Below are 20,133 nucleotides of genomic sequence, written 5' to 3'. Positions count from 1 at the left end.
TCACTCAGTCTCATTTCCTCCCCCTCTAACATATGCCTGAGCTTAAAAACATCCACTCATCCCATACTTCCTTCTTCTTTTTAAAGCTCAAGCTGACAAGAGAAATTTCTTCTCCCACTCACCTTTTTTTTTCTATACAGAGAAGAAAAAATACTTACAATCCCACTGTGGGGTGCATAGGAATGGCCAATGATTAAAAACTCTTTTGTGTCTTTGGAACCATCAGCATCCTTAACCTATGCCATTAGCTGCCTAGAGGTTCTGAATCATCCCACGATTTAGCTATGGATGGGGAAGCATGTCTTTCCAGGGCCTTTTAAGAAGCCCTGGCTTTGGTTTTGAACCAATCAAGTTATGGTGTTATCAGAATATTCTTTACTTAGCAAAATACCCCTTAGTGTTCAAGAGGAGGAAAATGGGGGCACCTGGGTGGCTGAGTCGTTAAGCGTCTGTCTTCAGCTCAGGTCGTGATCCCAGGGTCCTGGGATCGAGCCCCACATCGGGCTCCCTGCTCGGCGGGAAGCCTGCTTCTCCCTCTCCCTCTCCTCCTGCTTCTGTTCCCTCTCTCGCTGTGTCTCTCACTGTCGGATAAATAAAATCTTTTAAAAAAATAAAAGAGGAGGAAAATGTTAAGAAATTTTTATTCAAGTCAGTTTGAAGAGGAATAAAATAACTCTTATAAAGCAACACTTTTGAGATTTGAGTACAAGTAAATCAGAAGCATATGGATTGTGTGCTGTTAAAACATGCTTTTGTTTCCCCAGAAAGGAAAAAATACTTGGGAAAAATATATTCTATAAAATGGCATATATTGGAAAATAGCTGGGGATTTTTAACAACCAAAATGTAGCAGGGATGGTCCAACTCTAGTTATTAATATCCTGGAACCAGCTAGGGAGTAAAATTAGGTGGTAAAATTATTGTACCATTTCTTACTCCAAGCTGGAAATGACATATTCCTCAGATAGTTCTAAAAAGAGAAAAATTATATACTGAGATCTATGAGATGAGGTTTTGTTTTATTGTCTTTGTTTTGATATTCTGATAATTTCTTTTCACTGGACTCACAGTCTGGGAAAGTAAGAGTGTGGAGGTAAAGATGGGGTCCTAGAGTCAAACGGTTGACTTGAACCACACCTCTGCCCCGTTAGCCATTGGATCTTCACAAGACATTCACCTCTCCCTGTGCCCTAGTTTCCCCATCTGGAAAGTGAGAAGAAGAAGAAGAAGATGATGAATTATTACACTTACCACCTGGGTAAAGCACTTGGAATAAATGCCTGATGCACAGCAAGTTCTCAGTATGTGTTAGCTGGTATTATTTGTCATCTCACCTAGAATGCTAGCCACTAGACAACTCCATGGCTCAGTCACACACGTCAAAACTTGACAAACCTTTAGGTAGGCTGACAAAGAAAAAAATGAAATAAAATGAAATGCAAATGGGGACATTACAACCAACTGTAAAGAAATAAAAAGTATTAGGAGAGAATACTATGAACAACTGTACACCAACAAATTTGATAATTTATACAAAATAGCAAATTCTCAGAAACACACAAATTACCTAAACTGACTCAAGAAGAAACAGAAACCACAACAGACCGATAGTAAGTGAAGAGAGTGAATCGGTAATCAAACCTCCCTATGAAAAAAAGTCCAGGACCAGATATCTTCACAGGTGAATTCTACTAAATATTTAAAGAAAAATTAACACCAATCCTTCTCAAGCTCTTCCAGTCACTCAGTTCTTTCAGAACTCTGCCCTCCCTGACCCTTCTATGTAACTATAGTACTGCTTCCCCACACACAAATATGCATTCCCTCACCTCAACTTATTTTTCATCATAGCAAGGTCACCACCTCATATATTACATACTCATTTTCTTATTTCTTTATTGACTCTCTTCTCCCTCTAGAATGTGGGAGCTCTATCTGAGCAGGGAATTTTTTTTTCTACTGTTGAATTCTCCATGCCTAAGATAGTGCCTACCACATAGTGGTGCCTATAAAAATTTGTTGAATAAGTAAACTGTCTCATCATTTTTTTAGTGAAAGAGAATAAAGAGAAATCTAGAGAGGACCTGGGTATTGCAGAACTCTAAGATCTAGCTGACTAGAAGGACATGAGCCTTCAGAAGCAGATAACCAAGAAAGTGTTGTGTCAGGAAAACGAAGGGAAATGTGATTTCTGAAGAGCAGGGACTGGTCAGCAGTGTCAAATAATGCTGAGAAATCAAGTACAACGAGAACCAAAATGTCCACTGGATTGAGCTGTAAAAGATGAGTGACCAACTTAGCAAGAAGCACTTGGGGGTATCATAAAGCTAGAAGCCAGAAGCCAGTCTGTTTTGAGGGGTAGATGAAGGTGGCAGCACATTCTGACAACATTTTGAAAAAGTTTCTTTATTTAAAAAAAAAATGAAGATACAGAGATAAGGAAGTTGCTAGAAAGGGCAGGGGTCAAGTGAGGATATTGTTTTTAAGTGGGCAAGATCTGTAAATGTCTAAAAGCCTATGGAGGGAAGCCAGCGGGGGGTAGAAAAGAAGTTGAAAAATACAGGGGAAGGGAAGGTTCCCAGAAGGAAAAGTATGGAGCCAGACCATAGCACTGGCTTTAGCAAGGAACCACCTCTTCTATACCTTCAGGCTGGAGGAAAACAAGACCCGGAGAGCCCCCATGACTTACCCACCAGCCCAACCAGGACCCGGGTCTCCAGTGTTTTTTTTTTCCTATGCAGTTTTTTTTTTCCCCTCTTGCTCAAATTAGAATGTTCAAGGGGCAGTGAGGAGGAGAGAGGGATAGAAACCAAAACTGGTAAGTAAAAAATGCTGACTGCAATAGATTTTGTCCCTGAAGACTTTCACAGGGAAGCTACTTCTTCCTACTCAGGAGCTCCCTTCCCTGCGCTGTGAGCCTCATTAGCGTAGCATCTCCCTGAAGCCCTCACTCACTCCTCCTCAGGACAGCACAGGGACTTACCTAATCGGGGAGTCTGTGAGAAGAAACAAAGCATGCACAGCCCAGCCCCTTCCTGTGTCTTCTTTTTAGGAAATACCAGAGAAAACATGATCTAGGTGGCTCTCAAACCCACGGCAAGCATAGCAATAAAGCTCTCCACGCCTACCCTGTGTGGAGGGTAGCAGTGGTCTGACTCTGTCTGCAGCCAGATGGGCAAGTCTGGCCAATATGTGGGCTCAGGATTAGGAAGTCCATTTGCCCACAGATATATTCCACTTTCTCCAATGTCGGTCTTATCAATAGGAAAGATGTTATTTTGGTGTCTCTCGGCCTCCCTCCTTTATCTTTTTACTTTTTCCAGTGGATTCAGAAAAAGATGAGGAAGAAGGGAGCTAATTACTCCAACAGAAATTACACTATTAAAATTGGCGTGTGAAACTTGATTCTCAAAATCATTCTTTTTAAGATATAAAGACCAAAGAAACATATTTTCTGATATAATTTAAAAAATGCAAGTGCATTCTTTTCGGAGAACACTCAGAGGGGAGAATAGGAGAGCCTGATTGCTTTCATGGATGTGTAAAACTCAAAGGACCTGCTTTCTTCATTCAGTTGGATCAAAGTACGAAATCACAGTTGATCATTTCTTCAGCTCTTTCCAGGATTCCACTGTTTTCTGTCTGGAAACAGTCATGGCCACATCCACAGTTCCAAACTTGAGAAAATGACCCAGAATCATCACAACATGTGAAGAGGCCTCATGAAAATGACCATTCTGTGGGGCGGGGCGGCCGGGGAGGGGGGCGGCGGGAGGAGAAACCTGCCAAAGTACATTCTTCCTTGATGAGAAAAATGCATCAACAATTGTAAAATTAGGTGTTTGGCACTGGGTTGAGCCATGGATCCAGTTTTCAACTCACTTCTTTCCAACTTTTTCAGTGCCAAAGAGTCGATTCTAATAATCATTTCAGAAATAGTCACTGTCACCTTCTCCTATTACTTGGCTCTCCATATTTCAAATTGAAAAATATTGGCCCTGACCGTACAACTTCTCTCTGCTGCTCCCAAGTTGCTATTTGGAAATTTACCAAATAATCTTGAGGTCTATCAGGGAAGACAAAGATTAGCAGCAAAATCTCTCTTGCAATGTTGCTTGAAAGCTATTTTAAGAAACAAAGCTGGGGATTATTCAAAGACTTTATGGCACATCAGACTCCGTGGGAGGTTGGAAGTCGAGGGTGGGAATGTGGGCAGGGACTAAGGCAGCTGGTAAAGGCGAGGCCAGAGGAGACTCAGAGCAGAGGCGTGCGGTCTGCGCACTGGTCCTGCAGTGAATGGCCTCTAACCATCCCACATTCTTGCAATGGTTGTGCAAATTCAAAGCTCCCAGAGAGAGGATCTGGCCCCTTTGGTTTCTAAGAGCAGGCACTTCCCTCTACGGCCTGCCCTCCAAAAAAGCAGCCTGTGGTGGGAAGCTCCCTAGAAGAAAGCAGGAGTGCTATTGGAGTGGTGGGATTGGGTGCTGGGGAAAAAGCTGGACGAGTGACCCCTCTACCCAGGCCCCGAGGGGGAGTCCTGTGAGCATCAGCTCAGTGGCTTGATTTATCAAAGATGGTTTATTACATGGTGATCCTGAGAGCTCTCATTCAACCAAATGTGCTTCACTACGTGCTGATTAAGCCCTTCCGAGTAGAGATGCATCAGTGGACAGAACAGACGCAGTCCCTGACTTTCTACAGTCCCTGCCTCCTCAAATCATCCACCTCGACTTATGGGCCACTGAGTTCACCCTTGCTGTTAGGAGCCCTCAGTTGCTATAAAACAGTCCTGTCCAAACCTCAGCCCTGGTCTGATAGAAGGTCTGGGCAGGAAGGACACCGCCGGCACAGGCTGGAAATACGAAGGACCGGGATCTCTGAGTTCAACTCATCTGCAAGTGAAAAAATGAGCTCGAGCTCAGGGTGGACGCAAGGAAATGCAGAAATGTCACAGGGGACTGATCACCAGCCAGTGACCCTGAGGGGTCTGCAGACAACAGCGCAGCTTGCCAGAAACTTTGTACCTACTGATATTGGCACATATTCATGCAAACAAACATTTCTGTTTCAGTAGATTCTTTTGTAAAACTAATAATTTTACATTCAAAGAATGAGCTGAGCTACCTAAAGTGTGTAGTGTGTGTGTGTATGTGTGTGTGTGTGTGTTCACTAGCAAGTATGAAAAACAGTTAACTTTTTTCCCTTGTTTTTCATGGTGACATCTGGGCATCCATGGTGGTCAATGTCATGGAAAAATCACAAGCCTTGGGAGCTTCCAGGTCTAATATACTGTCTGTTGTTTATCTGTGTCCATGGCCTTGGAGAAGTTTCCTAACTTCGTCGAGGTTTGTTTCCTCACTTATAATATTAGAATGATAATATCTATCCTTTGTCATGCACTTAACATGTGTCAGGTACGATGCTGAAAATTTTAAGTGTATTCTATAATTTAATTTTTCCCCCAATCCATTTTGTTTATTTTTTACTTATACTGATTTTGCAAATGAAGAATCAGACCTAGCTCAGCTAAGTAATTTGCCTAAGATCATGAAGCTAGTATGCATGGAAGAGACAGGATTTTAACGCAGGTATGTCTGACCCCCGAGGCCTCTATTCTCCAACACCTCATTCTACTACCTTCTTACAGGGTATTTCTGGTAGGACAGGTTCAGCTGCAAGTGACAAACACCCTCAACATTCTCCTTCACAATCATCAGGGACTGCAGCTCCTTCTTGTTGCTTTACCATTTCCAGTAAGTGACTTCCACCTCATGGTCCAATATGGCTGTTCACATCCAGCTATCATGTCCACATTCCAGTTGGCATAGAAAAGAAGAGACAATAAGGGGCATGCTTCTTCCTGTTTAGGACACTGCCTCAGAATTGCATGCAACACTTTTGCTGACAACACAGTGACCACACAGGCACGGGTAGCCACAAGGGAGGCTGTGCTCTGTGGCCTTCTCATAGAAATCCATGTACCTAGCTAAAAAAAATGTGGCGTTATATTTATCAAGGAAGAAGGGAGAGGTGAGCGCTGGGGGACAATCTCTGGTGTGTGGGGAAGTGGAAACTATGAGGAGGGGCACCTGGGTGGCTCAGTGGGTTAAGCATCTGCCTTTAGCTCAGGTCATGATCCCAGGATCCTGGGATCGAGCCCCTCATTGGGCTCCTTGCTCAGCAGGGAGCCTGCTTCTCCCCTCCCACTCCCCCTGCTTGTTTTCCTGCTCTCACTGTTTCTCTGTCAAATAAATAAATAAAATCTTAGGAAGGAAGAAAAGAAAAGAAAGAGAAAAGAAAAGAAAAGAAAAGAAAAAAGAAAAGAAAAAAGAAACAAAAGAAACAAAACTATGAGGGAGAAGTAAATGAAGCACGGGGTCCACTGCCTGGCTCAGAGTAGGTCCCTGGAACATAACACGGTCATTTACTATGATTGACCTATATCAGGCGTCCTGCAGAACACATGCAGAAAACCACAAATTCAAATCAGGGAAGGGAAGGTCACAGAAAAAGGGTAGGAGAAGGAAACAGTTTTTAAATCACCATGATAGTATGAATTGGGCCTCTTTTTCCACACAAAAGCACCGCCTTTGCTCATCTGCAGCCTCCCGAGGACGGTGTGGAAGGTGATAATGAGAACGTGCCTCAGCAACCATTCCCCCCCCACCCCACTCCGCAGCACCCGTGCACCCCACGTGACCCACAGGATGATGCTATCACAGGTGACCGCCGGTAAGTAATTTCTACTGCAGCAGTTAATGGAAATGCAGTTTTCATTACAGTAAGAAAATTGAAATCTCAGCCAGTCTCTGTGGGTTCCATCTGACCCATTCCTCATTTCTCATAAGATTGTGTGTTGTTTCCATTCCCCTCTGATTAACCTTTATCATGAAAGGGTAGGGGGAGCCAAGGAATTGAAATCCCCAGGAAATCTCCACATTACACTGCCATTCAGCACTCGTCCTCAACCGTCCTGATACCGGGGCTCCCATCAAGTAGGAAAGGGCCGTTTTTAATTTGAGGTGGGGAATATTGTCTCGGAGGGAAGGTTCCAGATGGCCGGGCTGAATTGAAGTGACAGACTCGCAACCAGTGTGGGAGGAAGAGGGGAGAGGAAAGGGAGAGAGGAGGGGAGAGGGGAAAGTGGCGGCACCGAGGGACCCGTGTCATTGACAGGTCCTCAAAGGTAGCGGACAACTTCCCTTGGCTGGGAGGTATGTGGGGCGTCGATACTATGAATGCCTTTCCACACAAAGCATATTCTCAACTCAGTTTGGCTCTGGCTCTTTGAATTGCAGATCATCCATGACTGCACAGAATTTCTCCTTTGTTAGAAAGAAGTTAGCTAAACATGATGCAGACTTGCTCCTTCCGATGCCCCTTTGCTCTGAATTCACGGTCCTTGTCCCTCAGCTCTTGACCTCTCAGAGCCCCATGTCCTTTCCTGTCACCGCCTCCTCCTCCCTTATGCCACCCACTCAACAGAGTGAGCGAGGCGCGAATAGTCAAGGCGCTCAATTTCGTAATTTTGTTGAGAAAGCAAAAGAGCACTAGACACCCTGCCTTTGGCGGAGGCCCACCCTGTTTAAGGTTTTATCTCTTCCCTGTTTTTTCCTGTCACTGCTCATCATATGACCAAATGGGGCCTGGCTGCCATTTTCTTAGCCCAGAACTGATAACTCTATCAAACCATGTGCAAGTAATTTCCAGAAGGGGGACTCTGGTAAAATCAGGAAGGAGCCATTTGAGCAGCCAGACTCAAAGGTTTCCCATAACCTACATGTGTTCCAGCCACGACCAATCAACATGAAGTAGTGGTGGCAGGGGGCGGGGGGTGGGGGGTGGTGTCCATCCTGGAGAGCTGAATGCCTTTTCTGTTTGATTGCTCAAAGGTCTTTGCGAAGGGAAAGTTGCCTTTTCCCTTATTTATTCATTCACACATCCTCAAATTCTTCTTCTTGCTCAATCTCCCTCCTTCAGAAGATACTCATTTTGCCATGATTGGCAGCAGTTCCGAGGCACTGGCGCCACCTTCGTCCATTAGTCTCCTGGAGGCCATTCGATCCCAACTTGCAGGGAAACTAGGATTCCAGGCTGGGGACCATTTCACTGGTCGGTTGGGCTCAGGTTCCCTCTTCAAGCCCAGAAGCTTCCTTGTCCCCACTCTTGCTCTTGAATCCTGTTTCATTTGCATCTGTATATGCGGGAGACATTGGAGCCTGTAGATAGCAGGACTGCTGGGAAACCGACAGGGTCTGACTCACCCTCATCTTCTCCTTTTTCATCTCTAAATCCAGTGAAACCACGTGGTGTCCCTCCAAAACCCCAAGTATGGAGCTGATCCCTGCTCCTTGGCCTTCTGCAAACAGGCAGACCAGCAGTACCAGCAGACAGATAGTGGGCCAAAGAAGGAACGACTCACAGGGTATCGATTTCAGAGTACTGGGACCTTAGGGATCATCCCTCTTTGTCACTGCACAGAGAAGAGTGCCATTGTCAAGGTTGCACACCAACCCATGGCAGAGCCAGGCCAGAGACGGAACCTCGGGCTCCCAGTTCAGGGCTCTCTTCACTGTGCCCAGGGTGCCTGATGGAATACTGGTGATTTGTACCAAATGGCACGCCCCAAATGCTAGAGTTCCCAACACCATAGGAAGATACCGAAGGGACATAAAAGGTAGAACCATTGATGGGGGGGAAGAAGGGGGGCGGACACACAGAAACTTCTTTTTCTTTATGGACATCTGGTGTTCTACTGGCCTCTTCACAAGGTGAGAATTGAATGAGCTGAAGGACAGGAAGACAGCAAAAGAAATGAAGCAAGGGGTGCCTGAGTGGCTCAGTCAGTTAAGCATCTGACTTCCACTCAGGTCATGATCTCAAGGTCCTGGGCTCCATGTTCAGCCAGGAGTTTGCATCTCCCTCTCCCTCTGCCCCTCCCCCTGCTCATGCTCTCTCTCAAATAAATAAATAAAATCTTAAAAAAAAAAAGAAAGATATGAAGCAAGAGGGTCAGAAGAACGTACCATGGTGGCTGGGAGAGTAAGCAGTGGAACAAGCTGGTGTGGCTCTAAATCCCACTCTCTCACTTACTAGCTATGGTGCTTAACCTTTGTGCACCTCAGTTTACTCAGCTGTGAAATGGAGATAATCTATGTGCTCCTAAGGTAAGGATTAAATGAGCCATGTCATGGAAAGTACTTAGGACAGTACTGGACACAGAGCTAGCCATTGTTCTATTAGCTGGGAAGGAAGCACAAGGAAGAGCCCGGAGATAGCCACAAGACCCCTGTCAGGCTGACGGTAAGTAAATCCCCCTCCCTGCCTCTGGTAGTGTTGCTAGGAGAAAGTACAGCGTGATGAAAAGGGCCTGGATTTAAAAACGATGTGAGTTAACGTGCGGCTAAACTGCCATAACAGAGAGGCCTCAAAACACCATGACTTGGGGCGCCTGGATGGCCCAGTGGGGTGAGCTGCCCACCCTTGGTTCCGGCTCAGGTCACGGTCTTGTGCTGGTGGGATGGAGCCCCGTGTAGGGCTTCCGGCTCAGGGCGGAGTCGGCTTCAGATTCTTTCTCCCTCCGCTTCTGCCCCTCCCTGCTTGCGCACACACTCTCTCTCTAAAATAAATAAATTAAATTAAAACACACACACACACACACACACACCATGGTTTACAGTACAAAGAAGATTATTTCTCTGGCACATCACAATCCTGATGTAAACTGTGCTGGTCAGTGAAGGAGCTCTGTTTCTTTATGATCATTTGAGAACCCTGGTTCTTTCCAAGTTATTGCGCTGCCAACCCCCTCACGATCTTGTCAAACGGAATCCCCACTCCCCTCCTCCCCCGCCCCGTCCAGATTTTAGCCAGCAGGTGGAAGGAAGGCGTGAGGAGGAGGCATACCCATGGACTTAAGCCTCAAGCCGGTAAGTGGCACCGTGAGCTCTGCTCCCGTTTAACTTGCAAGAATTGTGTCACGTGGTCACAGAACCCCCGACGGCAGGGGAGGCTGGGGATGGACTCTAGTTGTGCAGCCACGAACCCAGAGAGGAGGAAGAGAGACCTACGCTCAAATCCAGTTCTTTCGATTACTGATGGTGTCTAGGGGCCAGTTATGGAAACTCTTTCTACCTCCTGTAGCTCATTCATTGAACCAGCTCTCGATCGTCAGGCGCTCTTTCGTTCTGCAGGTATTTTCTGAGCACCTACGATGGGGCCGGACTCTGTTCGAGATCCGGGGGATGCAGCTTTGAACAAGACAGACCACGCCCCTTCCACTCTGACGCGGATTTGCTCTAAGGCTAACGAGGAGCCTTCCGAGGACTTTTTCTTTTCATTCCAAATCCATATTCATTTTCATATTTTTTTAGATTGTTTTTCTGAACAAGGACCTCAGATTTATATGCTCTCCAGGCCTCACTAAATTTGGATCTGCCCCTGCTGCTCTCGTGGAGCTAACGGCTTAGCTGGAAGAAACGGTAAACAAATACACGTATACAACATCAGATGCTGACGAGTGCTATGATGTACAGCTGCAGCGAGGGTGAGGAGAGAGAGCCCTGCTATATTCGGGGCGCCCTGAGACCCTTTCTGGAGTCACGTGAGCAGCCACTGAAGGAGGGGAGTTGTTTACTACAGACTAGTGTCATTCACAGATCTCTGTGTGTGCTGCTGATTGTTTTTTAGAATTTATTTTTGGTAGTGGAGTTAACGAGTCAGAGGGACAAATGTTTTGCAGGTTCTTGAAATCATGGGCTGAAACCTCTTTTTTTGTTGAGACTTCTCATTAGGATTATAAAAGAAACAGTGAGGGGCGCCTGGGTGGTTCAGTCGGTTAAGCGTTTGCCTTTGGCTCAGGTCATGATCCTAGGGTCCTGGGATCGAATGCCGCAGGGAGCCTGCTGCTCCCCCTGCTTGTGCTCGCTCTCTCTCTCTCTCTCTCTGACAAATAAATAAATAAAATTTAAAAAGAAACAACAGGGGCGCCTGGGTGGCTCAGTCGTTAAGCGCCTGCCTTCGGCTCAGGTCATGATCCCGGGGTCCCGGGATCGAGCCCCGCATCGGGCTCCCTGCTCGGCGGGAAGCCTGCTTCTCCCTCTCCCACTCCCCCTGCTTGTGTTCCCTCTCTCGCTGTGTCTCTGTCTGTCAAATAAATAAATAAAAATCTTAAAAAAAAATAAAAAAAATAAAAAGAAACAACAATGATAAAGACCTAGATTTCAAGACATTTTAATATCATTTCTTCAGAGCTTAGATATGATCCAGACATTTAAGGGTTACTTCTATCTGGACTCTCTGGGCTTCTCTGTGTCTGAGGTCCTAACTAGCCTTTTTCACCTCCCACACGAAACCCCAACATGCAACATCCTTATTCTAGAATTATTTCTTAAGTCCCAGAATTTTAGGGTGAGAAGGAAACTGGGAGATTGCTGACTGGCCCTAAGACTCGTAGTGAGTTGATGGTCAAGCTAAGCTAGAGCCTCAGTCGCCCAGTTCCTCTGTCTGTAATCAAAACCAGTGACAGATGAAATGTGCCTGCAGTGTTTTGTGACAACAGGCCTTAAGGCAGAAGTTTTTAAATAAACATTCATGGATATGGCCTGCCAGATTTACCTACTTCGTAGGTGGTTATGAACATTAACTGCAATAACAAATGTCAAGTCCGTAGCACAGTGCTGGAACAGTGTAAGAGACATTTAAATGCTAGCCGTGGATACGACTTTGGTGGCAAAGCCAGGGGAATGTTCCAAGACCAGATGTGGGCCCCGTGGGAAAGGGAGCAGGTGTGGGGCAGTGTGAGGTGGTCTTGGGGCCTGTAGGCATGAACAGAAGATCTCAGCAGAAAGGGGCTGGCCATTATACCCCCAGAATCCCAGGAGCTGGAGAAGAAGTCACATGAGACCACCCAGAGGGATAGAGACCTTCAGCCTGGGTCAAGGGAACCACAGGAGACGGGTGGTGGGGGGCGGGGGGGGGGCCCAGCTGGAGGCCGCTGCAAAGTCCGTGACAGAGCCAGCTTTAATCATCTGCCAGGCCACCCCACAGAGGCCAGCTGCCGGCCCAAAGGGCTTAGGCCACCCAGCCACGTGAGAACTCTCTTATTCCCTTACCTCTCCCCTTTCTGGGCTTCATTCCAAGCACGGAGGGAAAGAGCAGCTAGCAAGAGGGAGGAGGTGAGCAGAGGGAGAGGCCAGGAAAAGACCACGCCTCCTTTCCCAGGGCAGGCTTCCAGGGTGAGGCAGGTTTGAGCCAAGGGAGGAGAAAAGATTTCAGGCAAAATCGGTTTCCGGGTTTTAACTATTACCTGGGACTTGGAATGTTAAGGTCTGAAATGAGGCTATTTTGTTGCAACTCAAAGGATTTTTGTGTTGTCTGAACATGACAGTAAGTCCATCGGCTTGCCCAAGTCAACATTGGAGGGAGAGGGATTCTGCTGCCATCAAATAAAATTTAAGGAGACCAAGAGGGGCCGCACAAAACATGGGGATCGGCCCCTACGGCTCTCAGGGACAGAATGATAATAGACAGATGGAGAGAGAGAGAGAGTTGTATTTTTTTTTAAAAGATTTTATTTATTTATTTGAGAGATAGAGAGCACATGGGGGTGGGGGAGGGTCAGAGGGAGAAGCAGACTCCCTGCCAAGCAGGGAGCCCGATGCGGGACTCGATCCAGGGACTCCAGGATCATGACCTGGGCCGGAGGCAGTCACTTAACCAACTGAGCCACCCAGGTGCCCTAGAGAGAGTTGCATTTTGTTTACAATCCCTGTTTCGTGCTTTTCCAGTGAGCCAGATATATACGATTTTAATTTGATAGTCATTCTGGCAGTGTTACACACGTGTAATGTTATTTCCCAAATCATCACTTCCTGCTAACAAGACCCACTTTTATTCCACTCTAGTGCACTCACGCCTGAGTTAAAAGTAATTTTTGGACCTCCTTTTAAACTTCATCCTCCTGATTGCACACGTGAGAGTTTTATCTTCTGTAAGCCTTTCACTTTAGTTGGCACTAAAGGGCACCAGAAGCTATCACGTAACACACTGAGGGTAAATTCCTCAGCGCGGAGGTGATATATATAATTTCCACTCCCACTGCATTGGCTAGAACTAATCCCATAGTTCACCAGGTGGTGAAATGTGCAGGAACACGTGGCTATTCCATGAATATAGTCAATGTCTCTGCTACAAGTGCAAAGGCATGAAACCATTTCCTCAGCTTAGGAAACAGAATAGTTCAAAGTGATTAGAGAAGAGAGTGCAGAGAGGCAATAGCAAAAGTTAAGAAAGATAGGAATAAGATGATGGAAGCTTCTGTGCTGTGCATAGGAGTCTGGACCACCGTATGTGCAAAGCAAAGCTCTTAAAGAGTTTTAAACATAGTATGGTGGTCATTTTTGTGTTTTATTTTTTAAAAAGATTTTATTTATTTATTTGAGATAGAGAGAGATCGAGCGAGAGAGAAGGAGCGGGGGGTCCCTGCTGAGCAGGGAGCCTGACTGGGGGCTCGATCCCAGGATCCCGGGACCATGACCTGAGCCGAAGGCAAGGCAGACGCTTAACCCACTGAGCGGTCCAGGCGCCGCATATTTGTCTTTTAAGTGCATTCCTCATGCAGCAGCATAGGGGATGAATTAGAAAAGGAATGAAACAGGAGATGGAAAGACTGGTTTGATTCCTACAATTGTCCAGGTTAAAGATGATGGAGGAACTGAAATAGGGTCGTTGGGGATGAATACGAGAAAGGTTAAAGAGACAGTCAGTAGAACTTCATGACTAATTAGATACGGAAGAGGGAGAAAAATAGGAATGACTTTCCCCTCTGCTCTAGATGCCACTAATTAAGTGGCCCCAGTGAAGAGAGGGAATGCAGGGGGATGAGTAGGCTTGGGGAGAAGACACTGAGGGCGATTTGGGACCTGAGTGTGAGTTACCTAATGTGCTTGTTACAAGTTGAATTGTATCCCTTAAAAAGATCCGTCCGAGTTAAAACCCCCAAGAGCTCAGAATGTGACCTTACTTAGAAATAAGGTAGCTGCAGATCAGTTCGGATGAGGTCCTCTGGAGTAGATTGGACCCTTAATCTAATGTGACTGGTGTCCTTATAAGAAGACAGCTATGTGACAACGGAGGCAGAGATTGGAGTGATGCATCTACAAGCCAAGAAACACCAAACCTCAGAATCTAGAAGGGGCAAGGAAGGATTCTCCTCTGTACGTTTCACAAGGAGCATGGCCCTGCCAACACCTTGATTTTTGACTTCTGGCCTCCAGAACTATGAGAAAATAAACTTCTGTTGTTTTAAGCAGTTCCTGGTACTTTGTTACAGTGGCCCTAAGACATGGATACAGGCATCCAGGTGGAGGTGCCCAGCTGAAAGTATAGGGGAGGTCAGACCAGTCTTCCTTTAAAAGCCCAAGGAGGGATCAGTAAGGAGCACAGAGCAGGCTGGGGCATGTGCTGGAAGAGCTGTATTTTGCCCAGGGTGGAGGGGAGGAAAGGGGAACGGACAGGGAACATCATAACGAGGAGGACATTTGAAGAGGGCTTTGGAGAATAAGTTGGGATCTTTTTCTGTCCTAGCTGATGACAAACTCCAGGGAGCCAAGCCTACATATCTGGCAAGTATCCCTGGGCACTTTTGTGTTGGGCTCTGTGCTAGGCACTGAGAATATGATAGAGAGCGAGCAGGCACAGTCCCGATTCTCAGGCAATTATAATCCCCTGGCGACACAGACTAATGCCGGTCAATATCAAGTAACCACCCAGAAACATATACAGGCACTCACTCTGATAAGTGATATGAAGGGACACTACCAAGTGTTAAGAGAACGTATTTCAAGGAAATTGTTCAAGCCTGGAGGCTGTGAAAGGCTTTTTGAGGAAGTGAGGTTTGAGCTGAGATCTGAAGTAAAAGAGTTAATTTTAGGTGAAGGGGGAAAGGGAGGGGAAGAGTCCAGGCAAAGGCTCTGGAGCAGGAGGGGAGGCTCATGCAGATTTGAGGATCTGAAAGACAGCCAGGGTCACTGCAGCTCAGTGGCGGAAGCCACGGTCTGCAGGGTCTTGAATGGTTTAGTCCACATTGGCAAACAATGGATAGAAGGGAAATAGCCAGTCAATGACTTTCCAGCTGGGATCCAGAAGGGCAAGATTAAAGTTGTATTTTTTTATTTTATTTTTTTAAAGATGTATTTACTTATTCGAGAGAGAGAGCATGTGCAGAGTCAGGGGATGGGGAGAGGGAAAGAATCTCAAGCAGATTCCCAAGGAGCTCAAAGCCCAAACTGAGGCATGACGTGGGGCTCAATCTCCTGACCCTGAGATCATGACCTGATCTGAAATCAATAGTCGGATGCCCAACCAAATGAGCCACCCAGATGTCCCCTTTAAAAAAAGTTTTTAAAAGATTTGTTTTAGAGAGAGAGAGCGAGCGAGCGAGAGAGAGCAGGAGCAGGAGGGGCAGAGGGAGAGGGAGAGAATCACTCCGAGCTGAGCACCAAACCCAACAAGGGGCTGGATCTCACAACCATGAGATCACCACTGTGAGATCACGACCTGAGCTGAAAACGAGAGTCACACACTTACCCAACTGCACCACCCAGGTGCCCCCCCCTTTTATTTTATTTTAAAGATCATTTTGATGAGAATGGCTGGAGAAAGTCAAGAATGGAAGCAAATAGGGGCACCCAGCTGGCTCAGTCAGTGGAGCATGCAACTCTTGATCTCGGGGTCATGAATTCGAGCCCCATGTTGGGTGTAGAGATTACTTAAAAATAAATTAATTAATAAACTTGTAAAAATATTTAAAAAAAAAAAAAGAACGGAAGCAAATAGAACTATGAAACTATTGCACCGGTCCAACTCAGAGAGCACGTTGGCTTGAACAAGGTGGTCGCAGTGGAAACAGCAGACTTAAGAAGGATTTCTCTAGGCACTCATTGAGGGGGAAATGGAATTCATCAATGAAATCAACTGTCTCTACCTGCAGCTATTCCATGCTCTTCTCTGTCTTCAGGTTATAAAATACTGTCTCTCTGAGAAGTGACGTTGATGACTGAGTACAAAACATCTTGACATCTGATAATAAAGACTTCATCTCTGAAGAAGAGGAAGTTAAATGGTGTTCTGAGGAGAGGATGATGCTCTTTCTAGTTGGGGAAGGGAGGCCCATCAGAGAGAGAACAAGAGGTTTGGCCCCCAAAGGCTTTCCCAGGTCATAGTGATCCCACGACCTGCCAGCCACCAGGCTTTCTCTCACCTGGTATTCCCTAAGGAACGTGACCCACAGGCACCATGTACAAAAGGAATATTCTGTACAGTGGGGCTCCCCCAAGGCACCCTGCAAGACACTATGATCACCTAGAAAGGGCTGATGCTTCTGTAGGTAGGTTTTCCTCCTCTGTTGCTCCTACCCTTTAGACACGGGGATGAGAGTGAAGCTGGGACTGTGGCCTTTTCGTTATGCAGGAGGGTGTGCTTCTTCCCAGGGGCCTGGCCCACACCTGACATTCTCCTGAGCCCCAGATTTCTAGCTCCTGGAGGAGGCAAAGCTGTAGTCCCAGGTGCCACGTGTCTTGGCCCGCTCTTGAAACTAGGGATGTGTTAAGGTCAAATCGTTTGCTCACTTGGGTACCTCATTAGATGTAAGATGCTGCACTAGGTGGGTCTTGAGTTCCTCTTCCTTCTCCATCATGCCAAGGAAGGACGGAGTTCAGAGGAATGAAAGGCAGCCAACCATCTTTGAATACCTGGTAGTGTCTCACAGTGGATAGAATCTGAAGATTCCTGGGGAATTGCTTTGAATCTTATCTTCTTACTCTTGTTCAACAGACATTGGAATAGACTCTGTGGAGATAAAAAAAAAAAAAAAACCCGGACTCGTCACTATAGAGAACAAACTGGCGGTTCTAGAGGGGAGGGAGATAGGGGGGGATGGGTGAAACAGGTGAAGGGAATTAAGAGTGCACTTGTCTTCATGAGCACTGAGTGAGGTATGGGTTGTCGAGTCACTATACTGTTCACCTGAAACTAATACAACAGTGTATGTTAACTATACTTGAATAAAAAAATAATCAAATCAATAATGCGTTTTCATCCTAATTAACCATGCAAGAGCTACTAACGAAGTGATACAAATGATTCAATATTATTTAATAATGGCATCATATTCACATTTATGCCCAGCTTCCAACGACTCTGAGCTCCCCTTGCCAAACAGAAGGACCTGAGCCTCCCTTTGAAATCTTCCCATTATTTCCAGGCAATTGTGAAGGGGTGTCGGCGTCCTGGCCCCAGGAACCACACACAGTTCTCCATTGGCTTTCTCTGCAGTAAGTCATCATTGTTGGAGGCCACCCAACAGACCCTTAACAAAACCTCCCACTGCTGACAGTGCCAAGACTGTCCCCCCCAACTCTGTGTCACAGCTTGTCATTTGGGTGCTGAGACCTATGCCCAGAGTCTCACAAAGTCTTTCATGAACACTTTTCCTGTAGACTATGGCCCTTACCCATCTCCATGGAGAAAACTCGAGCCTGGTTCCAAGGAGGGTGGAGGATAAAGGCCATAACATCCCTTCCTTGTCACCCCTTTTCTGTCTGTGGTACCCCCTGCACGCCCCAGGTCCATCTCTCCCCCTTCAGTCACATAAGCCCCAAGCATATCCAAAGAGCTTCTTTCACTAACTACATCAGAGCTTCATCCCCTGCCTGCCCAGACACACGCAAGCAAATTAATATATGTATAGAAAAGGAGCCAAAAGGTCACACATCAAGGAGTTTTCATAATGACAATGATCTCTGGAGGATGAGTGCTGGGGTGTTTCACATTTTTGTCTGCTGACATACCCACTTGCTTAGGTTTCTTGTCATTATTTTATCTTGTAATGCTTTTTTTTTTTTAAAAATTACATATTAATATACATTTTACAGTTTATTATCTAATGCTTCCATTTTTAAAAATCACTTAAGATATTAACATTTGGCTGATAACTGGAAACCCTCCAGTTTATTTTTGGTCTTCCTAGAAGTTGCTTTGGAGACTTCAGGAACTGTTCTTTGAGTGTTATCTGGCTCTCCATCTCAACCTAATACGGAAGCTGGTGAGAGCATCTGGGGGCCCTCACCGTGTGCCAGGCGCTGTGCCCAGTGCTTTCCATGTGTTGAACCAGGCCACCCTCCCAGGAACTCTGGGCGGGCACCGTAATCCCTGCTGCCCTGAGGAGGACCCAGCTCCTGAGAGCCGATACAAACTACAAGGCAGCACAGGATGGATACCAGATGCACGGTGCAGAGATGCACATTCTCCAGGAGACAAGAGGCCTAGAACCCTCTCGGGTGGGGGTGGGGGGGTATCTGGTTAGGGTACCACTTTGGGGGCTTCCATCTCCCTCTCTCAAGAAAACCTTCCTCTTGGCCCAGATTCCTGCCTCTGGGGGAAGAAACAGACAAGGGCTGGGTCCTGGGTGGAGACTGGCCCAGCCCCACCCACAGGCTCTCGCCCAAAGTCAGCCGAACTCAGCCAGGCCGCTTCAGAGCCCTGGGGCCCGACCCCGCCCACCCCACCCAACCTCCTGAAAGCGCTGAAGGCCACGGGCGCCGAGAACCAGCTGGCCCTGGTGGGATGCGGAGAGGAAAAACCCCGGCAGCTGCCGCCTAATTGGCCTTCGAAACCGGGAGAGGCTTCCAAGTGCAGAAACGAATTAAATAAGCTTTTTTCCCCCCTTCGGGGTGGAGTACCAGCTCCACGTCTCCACCCGAGTCACACCCTAGCTGCGGCTATTTATAAGATCTAAATGCCAGCTGGAACCTGCCAGGGTGAAACAGAAAACAGAGGGCTGGGCCCGAGGCAGAGGCCCCCCGGGCCCCGCGGGGAGCAGAGCCGGAGCGGAGCAGGGAAGGCGGGGGGGGAGGGCGCAGGGGGGGAGCCAGCAGGGGGTAGCCAGCGCCTCCGAGGACCCTCTCGCCCCACCCCACCCAAGCCAAGCGGCCCTAGCCCGCCGGGAACTTGGAGTGCAGGCTGTTGGATGCTTCTCCGACATTCCACAGCCTGGGGCCCAGGGCGCGGTGTTGGGCAGGGCCCCCGGGGCTGTACCTGCTGGATCCGGAGCAGCCGGCAGAGTCCAGGAAAGCGGGGCTGGGCCGGGGGGCCGGGGCGGGGTCCCGGCCGAGGCAGTGGCGTAGAGGACAGAGGCGGGGACGCGGGGGCCGTCCCGGTTTCTGCTTCTCTTGACCTGGCGTCACCTCATGCGCGCTGTTAACCTCCGCTTCCTTGTTTGTGAAACCCGGGCGGGAATTAAACCAGCTGGGGAGGATTTTTGAGAAAACTGAACGGACAGTAAGGCCTCGGCCCTGAAACGGGAGCTGTTGCTCTTGGACCTTCTGCCCAGGTGCAAAAATGCCGCTGCGCGGGCCACTGTCTGGACCAGAGACTTGCAGGGCAAACGCAGGTCCCCCTCCTGCCGGAGGGCTCGAGGGCGTGGAGACAGATCACACTGTGGCTTCCGGGGTCCGTGTGCCCCCTGAGTCACCTGACACACTCCAGGTGACGTCCTGCCGCCCCAGCCCCCTGCTCTGCTGGGGATCGCTTCCCCACCCAAAAAAGCCCTCCTCTCCTTCTCTGGGGAAATCCTCCCCTCCACTCTCCCCTTCAGGAACTTTCCTGACCCTTAGAACACACTGGAGCTCCTTCCAGAGTTTCTAGAGTAGCCTCGTCTTGTGAAATGCAGACCCCGCGGGTCATTTTAAGTTTCCTAGTAGCCACACTGAATCAAAGTAAAAAGAAACTGAAGTTAATTTGAATACATTTTATTTAACCCAATATATCAAAAATCATATCATTCCAGAAACATTAAGGAGACATTTTACATTCTCTTTTTCTGCTGAGTATCCCAAATCCGCTGTGTAGTCTACACTTCTGGAATCTCCGTTCCCCCTAGCTACTTTTCAAGTGCTCGGGCTGCACGCGTGCTCAGGGGCGCCTGGACTGGCCAGCGCAGTCCTAGAGCATTGGCTGGGTTTGCCATGGGAGGGTTCGGGGTGGTCTCCCGCCCAGTCTTCGATGGTGGAGCAGGGGACTACTGCCGGTGTGGGGAGGCGGGCAGCAGAGCCGGGGTCTGGGAAGGAGCTGGAG

The 20,133-nt window shown here is 47.5% G+C and overlaps 1 long non-coding RNA gene across 1 annotated transcript; it reads right to left on the bottom strand.

Annotated features, from left to right (window-relative positions):
• Positions 1 to 624: 624 nt before the first annotated feature.
• On the bottom strand, positions 625 to 19,472 carry LOC112835697 (uncharacterized). The gene is made up of 4 exons (XR_003211298.2): positions 19,096 to 19,472; positions 16,637 to 16,848; positions 1,335 to 1,406; positions 625 to 1,203 (listed from the first exon to the last, which is right to left on the bottom strand). It is a non-coding gene; the product is annotated as an uncharacterized lncRNA (long non-coding RNA).
• Between the last annotated feature and the right edge of the window lie 661 nt (positions 19,473 to 20,133).

Source organism: Callorhinus ursinus, unplaced genomic scaffold (assembly GCF_003265705.2).
Source record: "Callorhinus ursinus isolate GAN/ISIS: 27379988/994484 unplaced genomic scaffold, GSC_fseal_2.0 scaffold4, whole genome shotgun sequence".
NCBI classification, from domain to species: domain Eukaryota; kingdom Metazoa; phylum Chordata; class Mammalia; order Carnivora; family Otariidae; genus Callorhinus; species Callorhinus ursinus.
The sequence above is the reverse complement of the archived record's forward strand: the minus strand, read 5'-3'. Positions and strand labels throughout refer to the sequence as shown.